Source organism: Elephantulus edwardii, unplaced genomic scaffold (genome assembly GCF_000299155.1).
Source record: "Elephantulus edwardii isolate Elephantulus edwardi_28Jun2011 unplaced genomic scaffold, EleEdw1.0 scaffold00051, whole genome shotgun sequence".
Taxonomy (NCBI): domain Eukaryota; kingdom Metazoa; phylum Chordata; class Mammalia; order Macroscelidea; family Macroscelididae; genus Elephantulus; species Elephantulus edwardii.
In genome coordinates, this window is record NW_006399801.1 from 16357208 (window position 1) to 16375605 (window position 18398).

Sequence of the window (18398 nt, forward strand, 5' to 3'; positions counted from 1 at the left end):
TTCATCCGGGTCTTCCTCTCCTGCGGTGTCCCTCCACCCTTCTGACCATGATGTCCTTTTCCAAGGGCCGGTCCCTCCTGGCCACATGCCCAAAGTATGTGAGATGGAGCTTCAAAATCCTATCCTCCAAAGAGAAACCTGGTTTCACCCTCTCCAAGATAGACCTATTTATCTTTGAAAACCCACTAAGAGGGTCAGCTATGAATTGGTTCTGATTCAACAGTGCACAACAACAAGAACATATTAAGATATTTTTGAGTATAACCAGATTATTGAGTCAAGATACTGTCAGTGTGGACTGATGTGTTTCAGAGCAGAACCACTCCAGGGGATTTTGAAGGCTCGTGTTCTTATGTGAGCAAATTGCCAGGCCTTTCTTCTACAAGCTGCTAAGTAGGTTTACACCACTGACTCTTACGTTAGTAATTGAGTGCAGATCTATTATGGCCACCCAGGGACCTACTCTGAGCACAAGGCCTCTCTGTGCTCTTGTCTTCAGCAGTTTCCAGACTGTGCCTTCCTAGCTTTCCTTCTTTATATATTTAATCAGACATCTGTTTGCATGTTGTGTGTATCTGAAATTAATAAGACAACTCATGACAAATTATTTTGCAACTTTCAATCATCATGAGTCAGGTTGGCCTTAGTCTGCAGTTTCACTTGAACAGACATTTTAATAAAAATCAGAGAGCTTGGTATACTTTCTTTAGAAAAGAGGACAAAGATTTTGTTTGCTTCTTTTTATTCCCACAGTATTTTTCTTTTTAAGTATATATACGTGTGAATGTATTTTATAACTGTTAATTCCTGGGATAATTATTTAGAATTCTTCTGACTCATGGGTGCTACTGGGGACTAGAATCTTCAAAGATGATGGTGGTGGTCTGTGAGTATGACATTTGCAAGATTTGTATAATGCTGAGGGGTTTTCTTGAATAACTGCAAGAGGATCATTTTCTCAGTCATATTTTGTAAGATTGTTGCTAATTGTTGTTGATTCATTTCTCACTCATGACCACCCATGTGTGTAGTATGGAACTGTTCAGAATGCAACATTTTACAAGCTGATCCTCAGAAGTGTCTTCTGTGGCAAGTTTCAACTCCCATCCATTAGGCTAATATAATTGGAGTGCTCAGACATTTGCACTGCTCAAAGACTGTTTTTCCTTTAGGAGAATGACATTACTGTTGTTTGGTGCTGTGGATTTGGTTATATTTACAGCAACCCTAGGAACAACAGATCTGAACTATCCTGAGTCATCGTCGTGATAGCTGTTATACACAAACCCATAGTTGTAGTTGCTGTGTCAGTACATCTTGTTGACGATCTTCCTGTCTTTTGCCTACCCTCTCCTTTCCAAGAATGCTATCTCTATTTAAGGACTAACCAACCCCTCCTGACAATATGCCCAAAGTAGTGAGGTCAAGCTCTAAGGAGCAACCTGCTTGCACTTCCTCTATGAGGTATTTGTTTGGCCTATGGGCAGTCTATGGGATATTAAATATTGTTCTCCAGCACCACAATTCAAAGGTATTGATTCTTCTTCAGTTTTCCTTGTTAATTGTGTGACTTTCAGATGCGTAGAAAGAAATGGAAATACCATGTTTGAGTCAAGGCTGCCTTAGTTTTTAAACTGTCACTCTTTTTCTTTAGCACTTTAGAGAAGTCCTTGACAGCTTATTTCCTCAGTGCAACAAGTCTTCTGATTTTTTTGACAGTGGCTTCCATGGGTATTGATTATAGAAATAAATAAAATGTTGTTGTTAACAACTTTATTCTTCATCTAAGCTGATGCTGGCTATTCTATAGGAAAGTGCGTTAGGAAAGGTTAATACTGTATCTTTGGGATAATTTGGTTATAATAAAATGGAAGGAAGTCTCCTCAAACACATACAAATGGCATTTCTGAAGGGGAAACATGGACTGTGAATAGGCAGGGATGAGCAAGATACATAGGGGAATTGAGTAACCAAGAAGGAATGTCTTTGTCTCTTAGAGACCTGCTTAATCTGTAATTTTTGTTTTTTTTTTTAGAAAAAAAGTTCTGGATCTGTTTATGGACTTTCTCTCTTGACCTATGACATCATGGAGGCTTAAATTTTCAGCTTGCCAAATGGCCTTGACTTAATAGATACTGCTGTAATTCGACAGTTTGTGGTCTTTCCTTGATTTCTCAATGTCCCAGTTCCAAAACTTTAAGTAAGATCAACCCATTTGAGTCATGTATCCATCCTTGGCCTCCAGCTGTTGCTTGAATGTAGGGTCATATATATATTGGGTGGCCCAGACTTGTCTAGGCAGGCTGTCTATGAAGGTGGAGTTGGTGGGAGGCAGTGACTGGCATGGTTACCATAGCCCAAGAAAGAAACAATTCACCATTGTTTATATTTGGCTCTAGATTGCATTAGGAAAGGAGAGCCTATTCATTTTTGGCCTTGCTTTAGCCTCCAACTTTTTCCAGTTGGGATTTCAGGTCTAGGCAGTAGAATGATTGAGTGCTTTAGTCTGTTTTGTAGGTAATGAATAGTTGGTTACTGATGCTGATTAGGGCCAGGATTCATTAGATATATGATGTCACCAATCAATATTTAATTTCAAAATTACTTCATGCTTTTGAGTTAAATGAATGGATTTTGATTTTATCATATTTTACATGTGCTTGCTTAGTACTTTTTGTGTTCACACCTTGACTTCATAAAAAACACACAAAAAAAAACAGAAAGAAAGAATGCTCTCTGTGCAAAGGATGATGGTTTTATAGCCAAGAACTTCTGCTGTGTATTAAAGTAATTGTCTAACAGAATGAAAAGGAGAAGAGGGGTAGGTAAAAGCTAAAATTTACCACCCTGCTAACTAGTTTTACTTCCTCAACTAAATTGAGTCTGAGTTTCTTCAACTGTAAAATGAGGATATTGTTATTGTTGTTAAGTGCTATCAAGTTACAACTCCTAGCAACACTATGAACAACACATCTGTACTCTGTCCTCTCCAGTATCATCCTCACAATCTCTGACAGACTCACGTTCATTGCCACAGTCACTGTGTCAATCTGTCTCTGTGGGGATCTTTTCACCTTACACTTTCCCAAGCATAATGTCTCTCTCCACAGAATAGCCTCTCCTAGCGCAACCTGTCCAAAGTATGTGAGACAAAGCTTCATCATTTTTGCCTCCCAGGAGCACTCTGGCTGCACCCTCTCTAAGACATATCTGTTTCTTCTTTTAGCTTTTCACGGGATATTCAGTACTCTTCCCCAACACCACAGCTCAAAGGCATCAGCTCTTCTGTCATTCTTATGCATTGTCCAGTTCTCAGATGCATAACAAGTGATTGAAAAGACCATGCCCTCAATCAGGCTCACCTTCATATGCAAACTAACATCACAGCTATCACATCATCACTGTTTTGGAGAGGTCCTTGAGAGTGGAGAGGTCCTTGAGAGTGGCCTTGCCCAAAACAATGTATCTCCTGATCTCCTGACTGTTGGTACCAACTGTTGGCACTGTTGATTATGGATCCAAGTAAGAGGAAATCATTGATAATTTCCATCTTTTTTATAAAATAGCTTGCCCCTAGAAAACCTATGACCTTGGAGAAATGATGAAAATTATACAAGTGTTCAGGTCTTTCATTCATAGGGTCACTATGAGTTGTCTACTACTCGATGGCACTTAACAATAACAAAAACAATGGCATAGTCTGAGCTCAGTTGGCCTAGTGGACAGAAAGTGATGCTACTAAGCCAAAGGGAAATTATTTTAATCTGTGGCCCTCAGGCCTGGTTTTTCTTGTTTTTGTTCAAACATTCTTCTAAGTGGTATAGCACTGGTCTGCCCATATGTTTTACAGAGGTAACCTGTGGTTGCTGTGATGCTGAACATTGTGACAATGATGTGTCAGATGCGATAATGGTTACCCATAGTGGACAGTGTTTAGTGGAGCTCCTCGATTAAAACAAGCTTGGAAGCAGGAGTGGCATCCACTTCCGAAATAGCTTGCCTCTGGAAACTATGAACTTGGAGAAATGATGAAAGTTATACAAATGGTCAGATTTTTTGTTCATAGGTGGCTATGAGTAGCCTATGACTCAACAGCACTTAACAGCAACAACAAAAAGAAGATAAAACTTATCAGCCCAGTGGTCAGGATTAGTATGGTAATAATCTTATAATGTTGTTGGGAGAATCTAATGAGATTATGCATTCAGAGAAACTTTTCCAGAAATTTAACATGGGTAAAGGAGCTATGGTAGTATTAACCTAAAGGTCAGTGGTTCAAATGCACCACCTGTTCTATGGGAGAAAGAGAAGCAGTCTTCCTCTTTAAGGATTTAAAGCTTTGGAAACCCAGTGGAGGCTGACTCTTTGTCAGAGTGTGAAATAGCAGTGGCCCCAGTGAGCCAAGTAGACAAAGGCCTCTTGCTGCATCTGGTATTCTGGCATGTGCTCTGGTTCACCTAATTGACACGTTTCCTTCAGTTATCTAAAGAGTAAGGGCTTTCTTCTTTTTGTTCTTTCAGATAGGACCATTGCAGCAGACTGGCAGGCTGATTTGTCTTGAAAGAATTTTGTCAAAGGAAATGTTTTTCTGTCAGCCCAAAGAATGCCTATGTGCGTGCACTTGCAAGAGCTGCTCCACAGCAATGAACATGTCATCAGTCTTTGAAAAAGGCCTGTTTGCCAGAAAATGTTCAGTTAGCTTTATTTGAGTTAGAGGAATAAATAAAGCTTGTGAGAGGTGTTTATGAGCTGATACCCTAGCTTTGATGACCCTCGAAAAAGCAGTTCTACTTGGGTAGGGGGGTTACTCATTTTGTTTTTATGACATCAGAGTTAAAAATCTTAATGGGTTTTAATAACCCTAAATGTTATTGACTTCGTACTTTGATGATTTCAGATATTATCCCTTTGTAATTGCTGTGGCTTCCACATCTCTGGGGCTATAACATCTTGATATAAAATCTTCCAGTTTTTCAAACTTTCACATTTTGTCTTTATTATAAAAAATAGAATTTTTTGAGGAAGATTATTTTAGATGGAAGGAAGGATCCTCCCTCCTCACCCAGTTTATGTAACTAGTCATTCTCTGGCTGAAGGAAATGATTTCTTTCCTTCTCTTTGAGATTTGATATAATAATAAATGATTGTTGTTGTTGTTGTTATTATGTGCCCATAAGTAACCTGCGACTCCTAGCGACCCTATGTACAACAGTTCTGTCCTGAACCAACCTCATCATCTCTGACACAGCTACTCCCTTTAGAACAGTCACTGAATCAATCTATCTCATCGAGGGTCTTCCTTTCTTGTGCTGTCCCTCCACCCACCCAAGTATGATGTCCCTCTCCAAGGACTGGTCCCACCTTGCAACATGTCCTAAGTATGTCAGACAAAGCTTCAGAATCCTTGCCTCCAAGGAGCAACCTGGTTACACCTTCTCTAGGACTAATCTGTTTGTTCTCCTAGCAGTTCATAGTATATTCAATACTCTTCTCCAACACCACAGCTCAAAAGCATCAATTCACCTTCTGTCATCCTTAGTCATTGTCCAGCTTTCTGACACATAGCAAGTAATTGTGGACACCATGGCCTGGATCAGGTGTACTTTAGTCTCCAGACTGACATCATTGCTCTTCAGTACTCTGGAGATGTCCCTGACAGTATATATTCCCAATGCAATATGTCTTTTGTTTTCTGGCTGCTGCTACCAAGAGTGTTGATTGTAGAGTCAAGCAAACGGAAGCCATTAACAATCTCAATCTCTTCACAATCTATCATGATGCTGCCAATTGGCCCAGTGGTGAGAATCTTTGTTTTTGTGATGCTTAGCTTCAGACCATATTGAAGGCTACAGTCCTTGACCTTCTGCAGCAAATGTCTCGGGCCCTTCTCAGTTTTGGCAACCAGAAAAACTGGTTGATTATGATTCTTCTTCCAATCCTTACACAATTGTTTAATAATGTTGGCATAAACATTAGTTTATCTTCTTTAGCACATACAGTTTATTTTATCAGTGGTGAGGAGTAGTGGTGTCAACCCAAAGGCCTGTGGTTTGAATCTACCAGCTACTCATGGGAGAAAAATGGGCATTCTCCTCCCGTGCAGTTTATAATCACTGAAGGTTCACTGGAGGATCAGCTTTGAGTCGATCCTGTTGATAGTACCCAATAACAAATCCAAATTATTATAATTTTAGCTGGTAGAAAGAATTTAAGGATATTCTGTGTGATTTTAAAGTGAAAACCTCTACATCCTCACCCCCCACCCCACCCACACACTCTTTCTCTCTCACATTTTATTGCTTTATAGACAAATTATACAACAATTTCATGTCAAGGAAGAACTATAATCTTGGGAATTATTTTTCTTTATGACCCATAACCACTGCCATCAAGTAAATTCTGACTTATATAGAGTCCGTATTGAATATCAAGGCTACAGCTCTGTCTCATGCAGAGCAATTGATGGATTAGAATTTAGCAGTGCAGCATGGAACACACCACACCGCTGCTGCTGTTGATTGCCTTTGAGTCGAGCATGACTCACCGTGGTCATTTATCAAAGTTCATAGAGTTTCTGGAGGCATGTTGTTTAGGAAGTGGATGCCACTCCTGAGCTCATTTTTAGGATTACTAAGGGGAAGCCAGCAGTTCCATCCTGTGGCATTAACTTTGGCTTTGCTACTTCTTCCCAATTAATTCTTTAAGAAGGGATAGAGCTTAGTTGAAAAGATATACATGTCTCTTCTGTATTCATCACTTATTTAGCACCTGTGACCGACTTTGCATTCTCATGCTATTATATAAATGCCTCTGCTGATGGTTATCAACTCAACCCTCTACTTTTAGTGACCCCGTAAACAACAGGATTGAACCAGTGAGATCCACAAGGTTTCTTTGGCTGATGTTTCAGAAGTACATGTCCAGCTCTTTTTTCCTAGTCTGTCTTAATATGGAAGCTACACTTCACTCTGTTTAGCATCACAGCTACAAACAAGCCTCTACTGACAAATGTGTGGTGACTAGACTTGAAGTACATCAGACAGAAATCCACCCTGGTGTCCTACATGGAGCTGAGTTCTAGCTGAACCACCATTGTTCCTCAGTCCTAATTAAAAATATAGGAATGTGATGCTTAACTTTCATTCAGACAACATCCACATCGTGTGTGCTCTACTCTGTGCCGCCAGCTTTCTCCTGCTGTGCCCTCGCACCCACCCTATCAGCCATCACTGGTGTGGGTGCCTGCTCCTCGGATGTCCACCAGCACGTCCAGCAGTAGTGGCAAAGAGGACAACTGGGAGCAGGTTCCCATAAAGCTTTACTATGGTCTTGACACAACCAAATCACGTAATGTCATGTTTCATAAAACATGCCATGGGTGTTAAGTGATGCGTACCTGTAGTCTCATAAATTGGTCAATGCCCTTGTTGTGGTATGTGGTCCATTTTTCTTCTTCACTGAACAACACAGACCCAGGAGCTTTGAATTTTATTGTGAGCATGATAAGGTTCTGCCTGCAGCAATGACATTTCCTCTATTTATCTATGTTCCCAACCACATGGAAAACAGTGTGGTACGTAGGCATTTGAAGTAGGAGGGAAAATAGCAAAGTTTGTGAGGTTGATTCTAGATTGTTATGACTACCCATTAGGGTTCCCCCCCCCGAAGGTTGTAGTAAATATTTAAAAATTATTCACCATCGCAAGAACATGAAAACAGCCCAAATGTCCAACCACAAACAAGTGGATTGAGACATTATGGTACATTCACACAATGGAATACTATGCAGCACTCAGGAGCAATGATTTTATAAACTAATACCTAACTTGGGAGGGACTGGAGAGCATTATGCTGAGTGAACTTGCTCAGTCCCACAGGACAAATACTGTATAAAACCATTATTGTAGAATGAGCATAAGGATCCAAGAAGGGTGGGGGAGGTTGGAAGCAGAGGGATGGGGTTGTACAATTTGATGAGTGGGTGAAGGAAATTGAAAGAATTTGTTCTTAAAAAAAAAAAAATTAAAGGCATGTCGGAAAAAAATTTAAATGAGGGAAGTTTGCAGATAAATTAATCTCCTGAGGTAGTAATCTTTATAGACACATATTGCTATGTCTTTCTTCTATGGAATGGCTTGTGGGTTTGAGGCGCCAACCTTTAAATTAGCAATGCAGTATTTTACTCACTGTGTTGCCAGTGCCCCTCTATTTTTTTCCTTCCATACTCTTTATATTTCCATCAGTAGCATAAAACCATTATCACTGTGTAAGCAAATTGATCAATTCTCTCACAGCCCCATCATATCTATAGTTATTCAGGCCAAAAGAGGGCATTAAAAAACCCAACAAAAACAAACATCAAAACCCCAAACAATTTCCACGCTACCTAACCTGAAAACAGGTGCTTCCTTTGTGAGTTCAAATGAAGGAATTTATGTTGTCATTTCAACCTATTTTCAACCCTGCTTCTAAGGAACAAAGACATTTTCTTTGCCCCGAGGTGGGGGATTAGGCACTTCCTGTTGCCCTAGGTCGGGGTCTGGTGCAGTGAGAGAGGTCGCAGAGAAACCAGCACATTGGGGTGCGTTCTCCCATCGCAGTTGGATGAACCTGTGCACATTTGTGGAGGCAAGCTGCAGCATGCTTAGATATTAGTCAGGTCTTGCGTGGTGCCTGCCCTTCCATTCTGTAAAGTTAGCCGTGAAGGCGTCTGCACGCCAATTGTTCTCAGTCAATGGTCAGCGTTGAAACCTGGTGCCTCTGGCCTTCTGATCTCCCGTGCCCTCTGTCCCTCTCCTTCTGCCCTGCCATTTTCCCTGGCAGAAAGCAGCCCCAGCATCTTCACATTCTGACTTCTGGAACGGAATGAAAGGCTTGCTTTCTGTAGAGAGAGATTTGTTTTATACAGAGCTTCCTTTGATGGGGAAGCCATCCCCCAACAGATTTCGAACATAAAGTGGGGCACCAGGCCAGAAGGGATGGCTGTAAATTGTGATCGGAGCAAGGTTGCCTCCAGGCTTTGTCCTGTCATCTCCTTCTGGCCGGGCACGTGTTTGGCCAAAGTGATCCCAGTACTGCAGATGCACCGCGCTGAGACCCATAGTAAGACTACAGAAAGTTACGTTCTGTACAACAGGAATGCCAATTGCAAGTCAACTCCAAAAAGGTTTTTAATTTCATCCAGCAGATTAAGAGGCCCTGATGACACAGGAGTTAAGCTGCTCAGAAGGTGGGAGTTTTGAACCCATCAGCCCTCTGCAAATAACAATGTGCCAGCCTGCTTTGATAAAAATTACAGAAAAAAAAATCCCCACAAACCATTATGAAGCAGCTTACATTAGGAGTCAAGTGCACACTACTTGTACCAAGAACCTTGGTGCTTAACAGGCACCGCAGATATCCAAGTACCTTTTCTGACTGTTTTTGATGTTGGGTTACAGATGTGGAGCTGACTAAATAGAGGTGTCCTTTCCACAGTTTTTCTTATGCATCTTGTTAGACTGATATTATTAGATAGATATTAGAATGAGCTCTGGTGGTGCAGTTATGGACGACACTGCTCATTCAGAGGTGGTGCCTCCCTTCGAACCCACCAGCAACTCTGTGAGAGAAAGATGGACAGTCTCCTCCCATGTGGTTTATAAACCCTTGAAATTCCAGTCAGATCAGCTATGAGTTGGTTCCATTTTGACAGCAATGAGCTGATTTGTTGAGAAAGATGTTCATTTAAATGGTTGCCTTATTGTCAAAGGATCCCTTTGCATTGTGTCTTCACATAAAAAGCTGACAGGACAGAATAAGTTATTTCCCCCCGCCCCTTTAACTTGACCATATTTATTGAGGACCATCTCAGAGGCAGGCAGTGTTTTGAGACGTAGGGATGCAGTGGGAATAAACTGACTCAATTACTGCCTCATGGGGTCTTTGTTCCAGGGAGAGAGAACTAGTGAAAAGAACTGTTGCTACAGTAACATGTGAGGAAGAAGAATGTAGGTGAAGAGGTTGGTGTTGCCATGATGTCGAACATGTTCCAGTAGGGCTTTCAGCTGAAGACAGACTAAGAAGAAAAGCCTGGTGATGTCCTTTGGAAGTCAGCCGGTAGAAACCACTGGATTACAGTGACGAAGGGCGTACGCCAGGGATGCATCCTATCTCCATACCTCTTCAACCTATATGCAGAACAGATTATCCGGGAGGCTGGGCTCTATGAGGAGAAATGTGGGGTCAGGATTGGTGAACTATTTATCAACAATCTGCGTTATGCGGATGACACAACCCTGCTTGCTGAAACTGAGGAGGACCTGAAGCACCTGCTGCAGAGTGTCAAGGACTGCAGCCTGCAATATGGATTGAGGCTCAATGTCAAGAAGACAAAGATTCTCACCACTGGACCAATCGGCAGCATCAGGATGGATGGTGAAGAGATTGAGATTGTACACAGCTTTAGTTTGCTTGGCTCCATAGTCAACAGTCTTGGCACCAGCAGCCAGGAAATTAAAAGGCGCATTGCCATGGGAAAGTCTGCTGTTAGGGACCTCTCCAAAGTGCTGAAGAGCAGTGGTGTCTCTCTGGAGACTAAGGTGCGTCTGATACAGGCCATGGTCTTCACAATCACCTGTTATGCATCAGAGAGTTGGACAATGACCAAGGAGGATAGAAGGAGAACTGATGCCTTTGAGCTGTGGTGCTGGAGAAGAGTACTGAGAATACCATGGACTGCTAGGAAAACAAATAGATTTGTCCTGGAGAGGGTTAAACCGGGTGGCTCCTTGGAGGCAAGGATTCTGAGGCTCCGTCTAACTTACTTCGGACATGTAGTGAGGAGAGACCGGTCCTTGGAGAGGGACATCATGCTTGGGAGGGTGGAGGGACGGCGCAGGAGAGGAAGGCCCTCTATGAGGTGGATTGATTCAGTGACTGGGATAATTGGGATGGGAGTGTCAGAGACAGTGCGATTGGCTCAGGACAGAGCGGAGTTTAGGGCTGTTGTACATAGGGTCGCTATGAGTCGCAGGTGACTCGACGGCACATAACAACAACAACAACAATCTGATCTGCACTTGATCGTGGAGGGGGTGGCTCGGGACCAGACAGGGCTTCATTCACTTGTGCATCCATTCCCGGGGGCTGACTTCACAGCAGCTTGATCACATCTGACAAGAGGATGGGCATGGAGGTGATGATGGTGTCTATTTTCAAATAGTAGTGCTGTTCTGAGGAGATGAGATCTTGAGCCTGTGTAGGAAGGAGGGAGAAAGCCTTATAGAAATCTCAAGGAAGAGCATGCCAGACAGAGGGAATGGCAGTGCAGAGACGTAGAGAAGAGAGCGAGTTTGCAGTGGTGAAGAGATATAAGACACCAGTATGAAAAAATCAGGAAGGGGTAACAAATGAGGTTAGCGAGAAAGACAGGGACCAAATCACAAAGCTCCCTGCCACAGGCTTCCACAAGGAGTTTGCATTTCATTCAGTTATGATGTTGTTGTTGTTGTTAACTGTTGTTGTTAGGTGCCATCAAATCATCTCCGACTCCTCAGTGGTATAAGCAGAGTCACAAAGCCTGCTGCTTCAGTACTCTTAAGAGACATTGTTAGCCATGTTTTGCAGAGAAGATGGAAAATAACAGTGTATTAGTGTATCTGTTATTTTGATTACACTTCTCATCATATGATAATTAACTGTTAGCTGTAATTACAGGGCTTCCTATAATTTAGTTTAGCACTATTGGGACCTCTATTAGCCTATATCCCAATCAATTTCACAGCTATTAAGGGGAAATAAGGCATGTTCTTGTTGAATTTTAAATCTGGTGGCAGAACAATCCACCTATTTATTCTCACTCTCTGCTTTTGTTGTCGGTTAATATTTAGTCAGCTCAGTGTCATGGCAACCTTATGCACAGCAGAATGAAGCTTTGCCGGATCCTACACTATCTTCACTATCTATTATCTATCACTATTATGTTTGAGTCCATTGTTTGACTTTTCTGGCAAACCATCTCATTGTGAATATCCTTCATTTTCAGTGACCCATCACTTTTCTAGAGATTGAAGTTTTTTGTGTTGTGTGCAAAACCAGCAAGATTCCTTCTTGGTAATGTGCCGCCATTGAGCCGACGCCAACCCGTAAAGGCAGAGGAGAGGCGTTCCCTGGGATTTTGGAGGCTGTCAGTCTTCACGGAAGCAGACTGCCACATCTTTCTTGTGGGGCACAGCTGATGAGTTTGAACAGCTAACCCTTTGGTTAACAGTCAGACTCTTAACCACTGTACCACCAAGATTTGCTGCTAGACTGTGTCTTATTTTTTTTCAGCAAGCGTCCCTCACTCTGCGTTGGTGCTGCCCATTGGTATGCCCATTCAAATGTGGAGCATGTGTGGTATATTTAAAGTCACCAGGTTGCAAACAAAGTCTGTTCCTAATTTTGTCTTTAAGAATTTATGAGTTGCAGCAGGTGCATATAGTTCTTACTTAGCCTTAAATGCCTGAAAGGCGCTCTAGTGTCACAATAACTAAAGAAATCTGTTCTTTCCAGCTGGCTCCTTGCACTGAGGGATAATAATGAAGCCATTTGCTTCAGATCTGTCCACTTGGAAATCATGGGCAGTCCTACTCTTGTCCTATAGGGTCACTTGAAGTTGGCTTTGACCTAAGTAGGGGCAGCAGGTTTGGCATTGGGTGTAAGAGAAGGCTTTGACGTTTTTTTCCCCATTGATTTAAAAGCTATGCAGCAAATGAAGGTGTTTGTGGTGCTGGATTTGTTGTGAGTAGGGGCTGGTTTCAAAGTAAGGGCAAATTTACATAACGTTAAAGGGCAAGTGGAAGTAGGCCCTCTGTCAGATATCTGCAACCCTGGGATTGCCTGTGTGCTTTTTCAGATCTTGTTAATGAATTCCATGCGTCTCAAGTCTTTCCGCCTTCACCTACTTTTGTCTAACAGAGATTCTGACTTGACTGCCTGGGGAACTGGGCTGTCTTCTCCCTAAGACGGATGCCTTAGTCAATATTTACTCTCACGTCTAGCACTTTTCACTGACCCTCCTGCCTTCTCAGGGAGTTCATTTATGTAGAGAAATAGAACTTGATTGTTTTCTCACTTGGGTTGAAAAGAAGTTCTCATGTCATAGAAAATGCACAGACGGCCTTCCTTTTTTGCCTCTTAGGTTTATCTGGGGATTTGCTGTGTTTGGATAACCTCAGTCTCTGAGGTCTCGTCTGATTTCTGTGTTCCTCTGTGGAGAAGCCGTCTTGATGGTCACATTCCCTCAGAGGCCCGTGTCCCTCACAGTGGACAACTTCTCTGGCTGACCTGTATGTACCTCAGGGGTCTCTTGGTTAGTTCACGAGAAATAGCCTTTGGGGAAGCAGGGCTTGTCCAGAGAGCTCAACCTTAGTACTTTTGAAATAATATCTCTACCTTGTGGATAGGAATTAGAATTATTCCCTACCGTAAATGAAAAATTAGTACTTGCAAATGAGGAAGTGAAGAAGTGAAGGCTGCCTGGGCCGGATAACCTGATCATTGCAAACCTGAGCCCATACCTGCTTGCTGCTTGTATGTCCTGGGTTAAGCTGGGTGTGCGCACATACACAAGCTTATTATTATGGTTAAATTGTAATAAAATACCAATATGCAGATGACACAACCTTTTTTGCTGAAACTGAAGAAGACCTGAAGTACTTGCTGCAGAAAGTCAAAGACTGTAGTCTTCAATATGGATTGAAAGTCAACATCAAGAAGACAAAGATTCTTAACCATTGGACCAACTGGCAGCACCATGATAGATGGAGAAGAGATTAAGGTTGTTAATAATTACAGCTTGCTCAGCTCTGCAATTAACACCAGTAGTTATGAAATCAAAAGACAAATTGCATTGGGAAAATCTGTCAGGGACCTCTTCAGAGTGCTGAAATGCAACGACGTCAGTCTAGAGACTAAGGTGTGCCTAATCTGGGCCATGGCCTTTGCAATTACTTAATATGCTTCAGAGACATAGACAACAACTAAGGATGACAGAAGAAGAATTGATGCCTTTGAGTTATGGTGCTGGAGAAGAATTTTGAACATACCATGGACCGCCAAGAAAAAAAAAAGTCTGTCTTGGAGAGGGTGAAAACAAATCTCTCCTTGGAGGCTAGGATTTTGAAGAATCCTCTCACATACTTTGGGCACGTAGGAAGGAAAGCTCTATCCTTGGAGAAGGACATCATGCTCAGAACGGAGGAGGGACAGCATAGGAGAGAAAGACCCCGAATGAGATGGATTGATCCAGTATCCGGAGCAATGGGGGTTGGTGTGTCAGAATCAGCGAGACTGGCTCAGGACAGGGGAGGGTTCAGAGCTGCTGTACCTAGGGTCGCTATGGGTCACAGGCTACTAGAAATGGCACATAACAACAACATATTATATTGGTTGTTTTTTTGTGGTTGTTTTTATTTAAGTCTCTTGTCAATAATACCATATGGAGGGCCTTTGTATTTAAAAATTTGTTGTTATTTTGAGGAACATTCTTCTAAGTCATACAACACTCTTCTGTCAGTTTGCTGTATTGAAGTAACCTGGGGTTGCTGTGATGTTGAACCTTGAGCCACTGGGGTGTCAAATGCCATAATAGTTACCCATGGTGGACAGTGTTTGGTGGAGCTCCCAGTTTAAAGACAGGTTTGGAAGCAGATGTGGCATCCACTTCCTAAACAACATACCTCTGGAAACTTTATGAACTTTGAGAAACAACAATAGTTATAGAAAAGCTTCAGGTCTTTTGTTCATAGGGTCACTATGAGTTGTGCTCTCCTTGATGGCAATCAACAACAATAACAACATATACACAAGGAAACATTTGTCAGTTCAACAATTCAGTGACAGTGGTTACATTTTTCTTGTAGTCATTTTCTCTGTATTTTTCCAAAAGGTTCCCCACAGTTAGCAAAAACTGCCCACCAAACGAAACCAAATCTTTCCTCTTCACTCTTGGTGAACCACAAGTAGTTAATGGTTTCTGTTTCCCTACTTTATATGAGATCTTACAGTATCTGTAATTTTGTGATTGATTTATTTCATATACCCCAATGTCTTCAAGGTTTTCCTGTATAGTGATACTTCTCTTTAATTCTGAGTTGCTCTGTGAACTTAAAAGGCAGGCAGTTTGAATCCACCAGTTGATTCGTGGCAGAAGGATGGGCAGTATCCTCCTGTGTGATTTACTGCCTCTGAAAACCCACTGGAAGGTCAGTTCTGACTCCACTCAACCACTCAGCAATATCCGTTGAATAGATATAGCACATTTTCTTTAACCATCCTTCTATTGATGGACATTTAGATAGTTCCCACCTTGTGGCTATTGTGAATAGTGCTGCAGTGAACACTGGTGTACTGCTTACATCCTGCTTTCATTTCTTCTGCATTTGTACTCCGTGATGGATATGCTGGATTATATAGTAGTTGTATTTTCAGCTTTTAGAGGAATTACCCAATTGGTTTCCACAGCAGCTATGTCATTTTCCATTCTCACTAGCAATAGATGAGGATTCCTATATATGTTTGATAGTTTATTTTTTTAGTTTCTCAGAACTGCTATTAAAAAAAATACCACAAACTTGAGGTATTTAGGAACAAGACTTTATTTTCTTACAGCTCTGGAGTCTGGTAGCCCAGATTCAGGGTATTGGTAAGGTGCTGTTCCCTTAAAAGGCTCTGACAGAAGATCTTTTCTAGCCTTGCCTGCCTTCTAGTAACACTTGATGTTCCTTGCTTGTTGTTACTGCACTGACACAAGGTTGCCCTTCTGCATGTCTTGTGTCTTTACCCTTTTAGAGAACAGCGTTTGTATTGTAGCAGACCCTACCTTGCTCCAGTATGACCTCGTTGAGAACTTAATTGAGAGTGTCTTCAAAGACCTTGCAGCTACTGCTCATTTGACTGCATTATCCCATATTTCATATTATGACACTAGCTAAAAAAATCCATTATCCAATTATTTTTCACATGAATGATGATATATCTGGTAGTAACAAATGCTGAGACAAGACTAATGTGCTCCATGATGTTTAAGAGTATGTGTCAACTTGTCTGGTCCATGGTATTCACTGGTTGACATTTATGTAATGATAAAATTTGGTAGTTATATAATGATATAGTCCTCCATTTTTGTGATCTGATGGAGTCACCCTCAAATTTTGCATAATGCTCTAGTATTTCTGTAACCTTGATTCATAATCTTGAACCTAACCTTGCTAGAAGTACGCAATGGCTTATTCACCTTCGTAGTTAAATGTACATTTAGTGGAGGTAGATCTATAACAGTCTCTTGGAGAACATGATTTCTCCCATTACAGTCTCCCAGTTCCAGGAAGCCTTTGGCCCATAAATTAAAGCCGCCCCCCCCCCCCGTCTGTGCTTGTGTTCTTTCTAGCCATGAATATGTATGCCTGTATATTCTTAATATATTTTATTTATTTCCTGATTACAAAAAATAAACCTCACATGCTCAATTGGATAACATTTGGAAAATATAAAGGAAAAGAAAACTCATTCAGTACTCATTCAGTATTTGTTAATTTAATGTAATAGAATACATGAAATTGGAACTCTCCTGGAAAATGCAGGACATATGGTTACTATATTTTATAACAGTCAGTGGTAAAGACAGGGAAGATTTAAGGCATCCCCACGCTAGTTCTGTTTCCATTCAAATTACTTCTTAAGTGACTTTTTATGATACTTGACTTTCAAATATTGTCAGCTTTACAGACTAGCTAGCATAGAAGTCCTCTTGAGTAACTGACTTTGAGGGAGATGCTGAGTTTCTTACAGAATCCATAGCAGTGGCCTTCAGTGCTGGAGGAAGGGGTTCCCACCATGCATGGGAATGCAGCAGCTCCTGATGCCCACATATGTTCTAATGCCTGATGTGATGACTTTGGGTTCTTGGAGCATCATCTCTCCTGGGCTAAGGCGTCCTCTGCATGGAGAGGTGAGAAGTGCTTTTGGGAGATAGGGGACACTAGTAGAATGAGAGACAGTTGATGTTGTTAGTTGTGAGTCAGTTCAGGCTCCTGGTGACCCCATGCTGTAGAGCAGAACAGCAGGATTTTTGAGACTTGGACCTTTACCAAGCAGATCATTAAACTTTTTTTCTAGAGCTACTTCTGGCTAGATTTGAACTGCCAACTGAAAACTGCAGTTCAGTTAATTGTAACTCATAAGGACCTTATCGGACAAAGTAGAACTGCTCTATCAGGTTTCTGTAATCTTCTGTAACAAACTGTATCTTTCTCCCAAGGAAAGGCAGTGCACTTGAACTGCTGACTTTTTGGTTAACAGTCTAACCCCTTTAACCACCGTGCCATCAGGTGTTGCTTATGTGTTGTCTTTCTGATCCCATTACTCTCAAGTTGGGACCAATTAATAACTAACCCTTCATTGGTTCCCAGAACTGTAAACCACAGGGAGGAGATTGTCTATCCTTCTCCAGCTGAGCCACTGGTGAATTTGAACCTCAGAGAAGCATGGCCTTTGGGTTAGCAGCACAAATCTCTTTGAAGTGTGAGGCCAGAGCCCCCTGCTTGTAATCTAGTAGCCAAAAACCCAGAGTGCTTATAGTCCATTTGCCTCCGACTTGGGAAGGCAGTATACTGAATGATTCAGGAAGCATTAAAAGAAGCTAGAAAGCGTATACAGAGTCACTGTACCAAAAAGAATCAACTCACTAAGAAGAATTTCAATAAACATATGATCAAGAGGCAATGGTGATGAAAGAGGGAGTTTAGTCTGCTCTGAAGGACTTGGCAAAAAATAAAGCCCCAGAAATTGATGGTATACCAATTGACTTATTTCATCAACAGATGCTGCTCTGAATGTGCTTACTAGGTTGTACCAAGAAGTCTGGAGGACAACTACCTGGCCAACTGACTGGAAGTGATCCATATTTATTCCCATTAAAAAAAAAAGGTGACCTAATATTTCTTGTTGTTATGTGCCATCAAGTCACCTATGACTCATAGTGACCCTATGTCCTAAAGCCCTAAACCCTGCTCTGTCCTGTGCCAGTCTCACTGTCTGTGACACACCCACCTGCATTATTCCAGTCACAGATTCAATCCACCTCACAGAGGGTCTTCTTCTCCTACACTTTCCCTCCACCCTCCCAAGCATGACATCCTTTTCCATGAACTGGTCCCTCCTTGCAACATATCCAGCATATGTCAGATGAAGATTCAGAATCCTTGCCTCCAAGGAGCATCCCAGTTTAACCCTCTCCAGGATGAACCTGTTCATTTTCTTATCAGTCCATGGTATTCTCAATACTCTTCTCCAGCACCACAACTCAAAGGCATCAATTCTCCTTCTATCCTCCTTGGTCATTGTCCAACTCTCTGATGCATAACAAGTGATTGCGA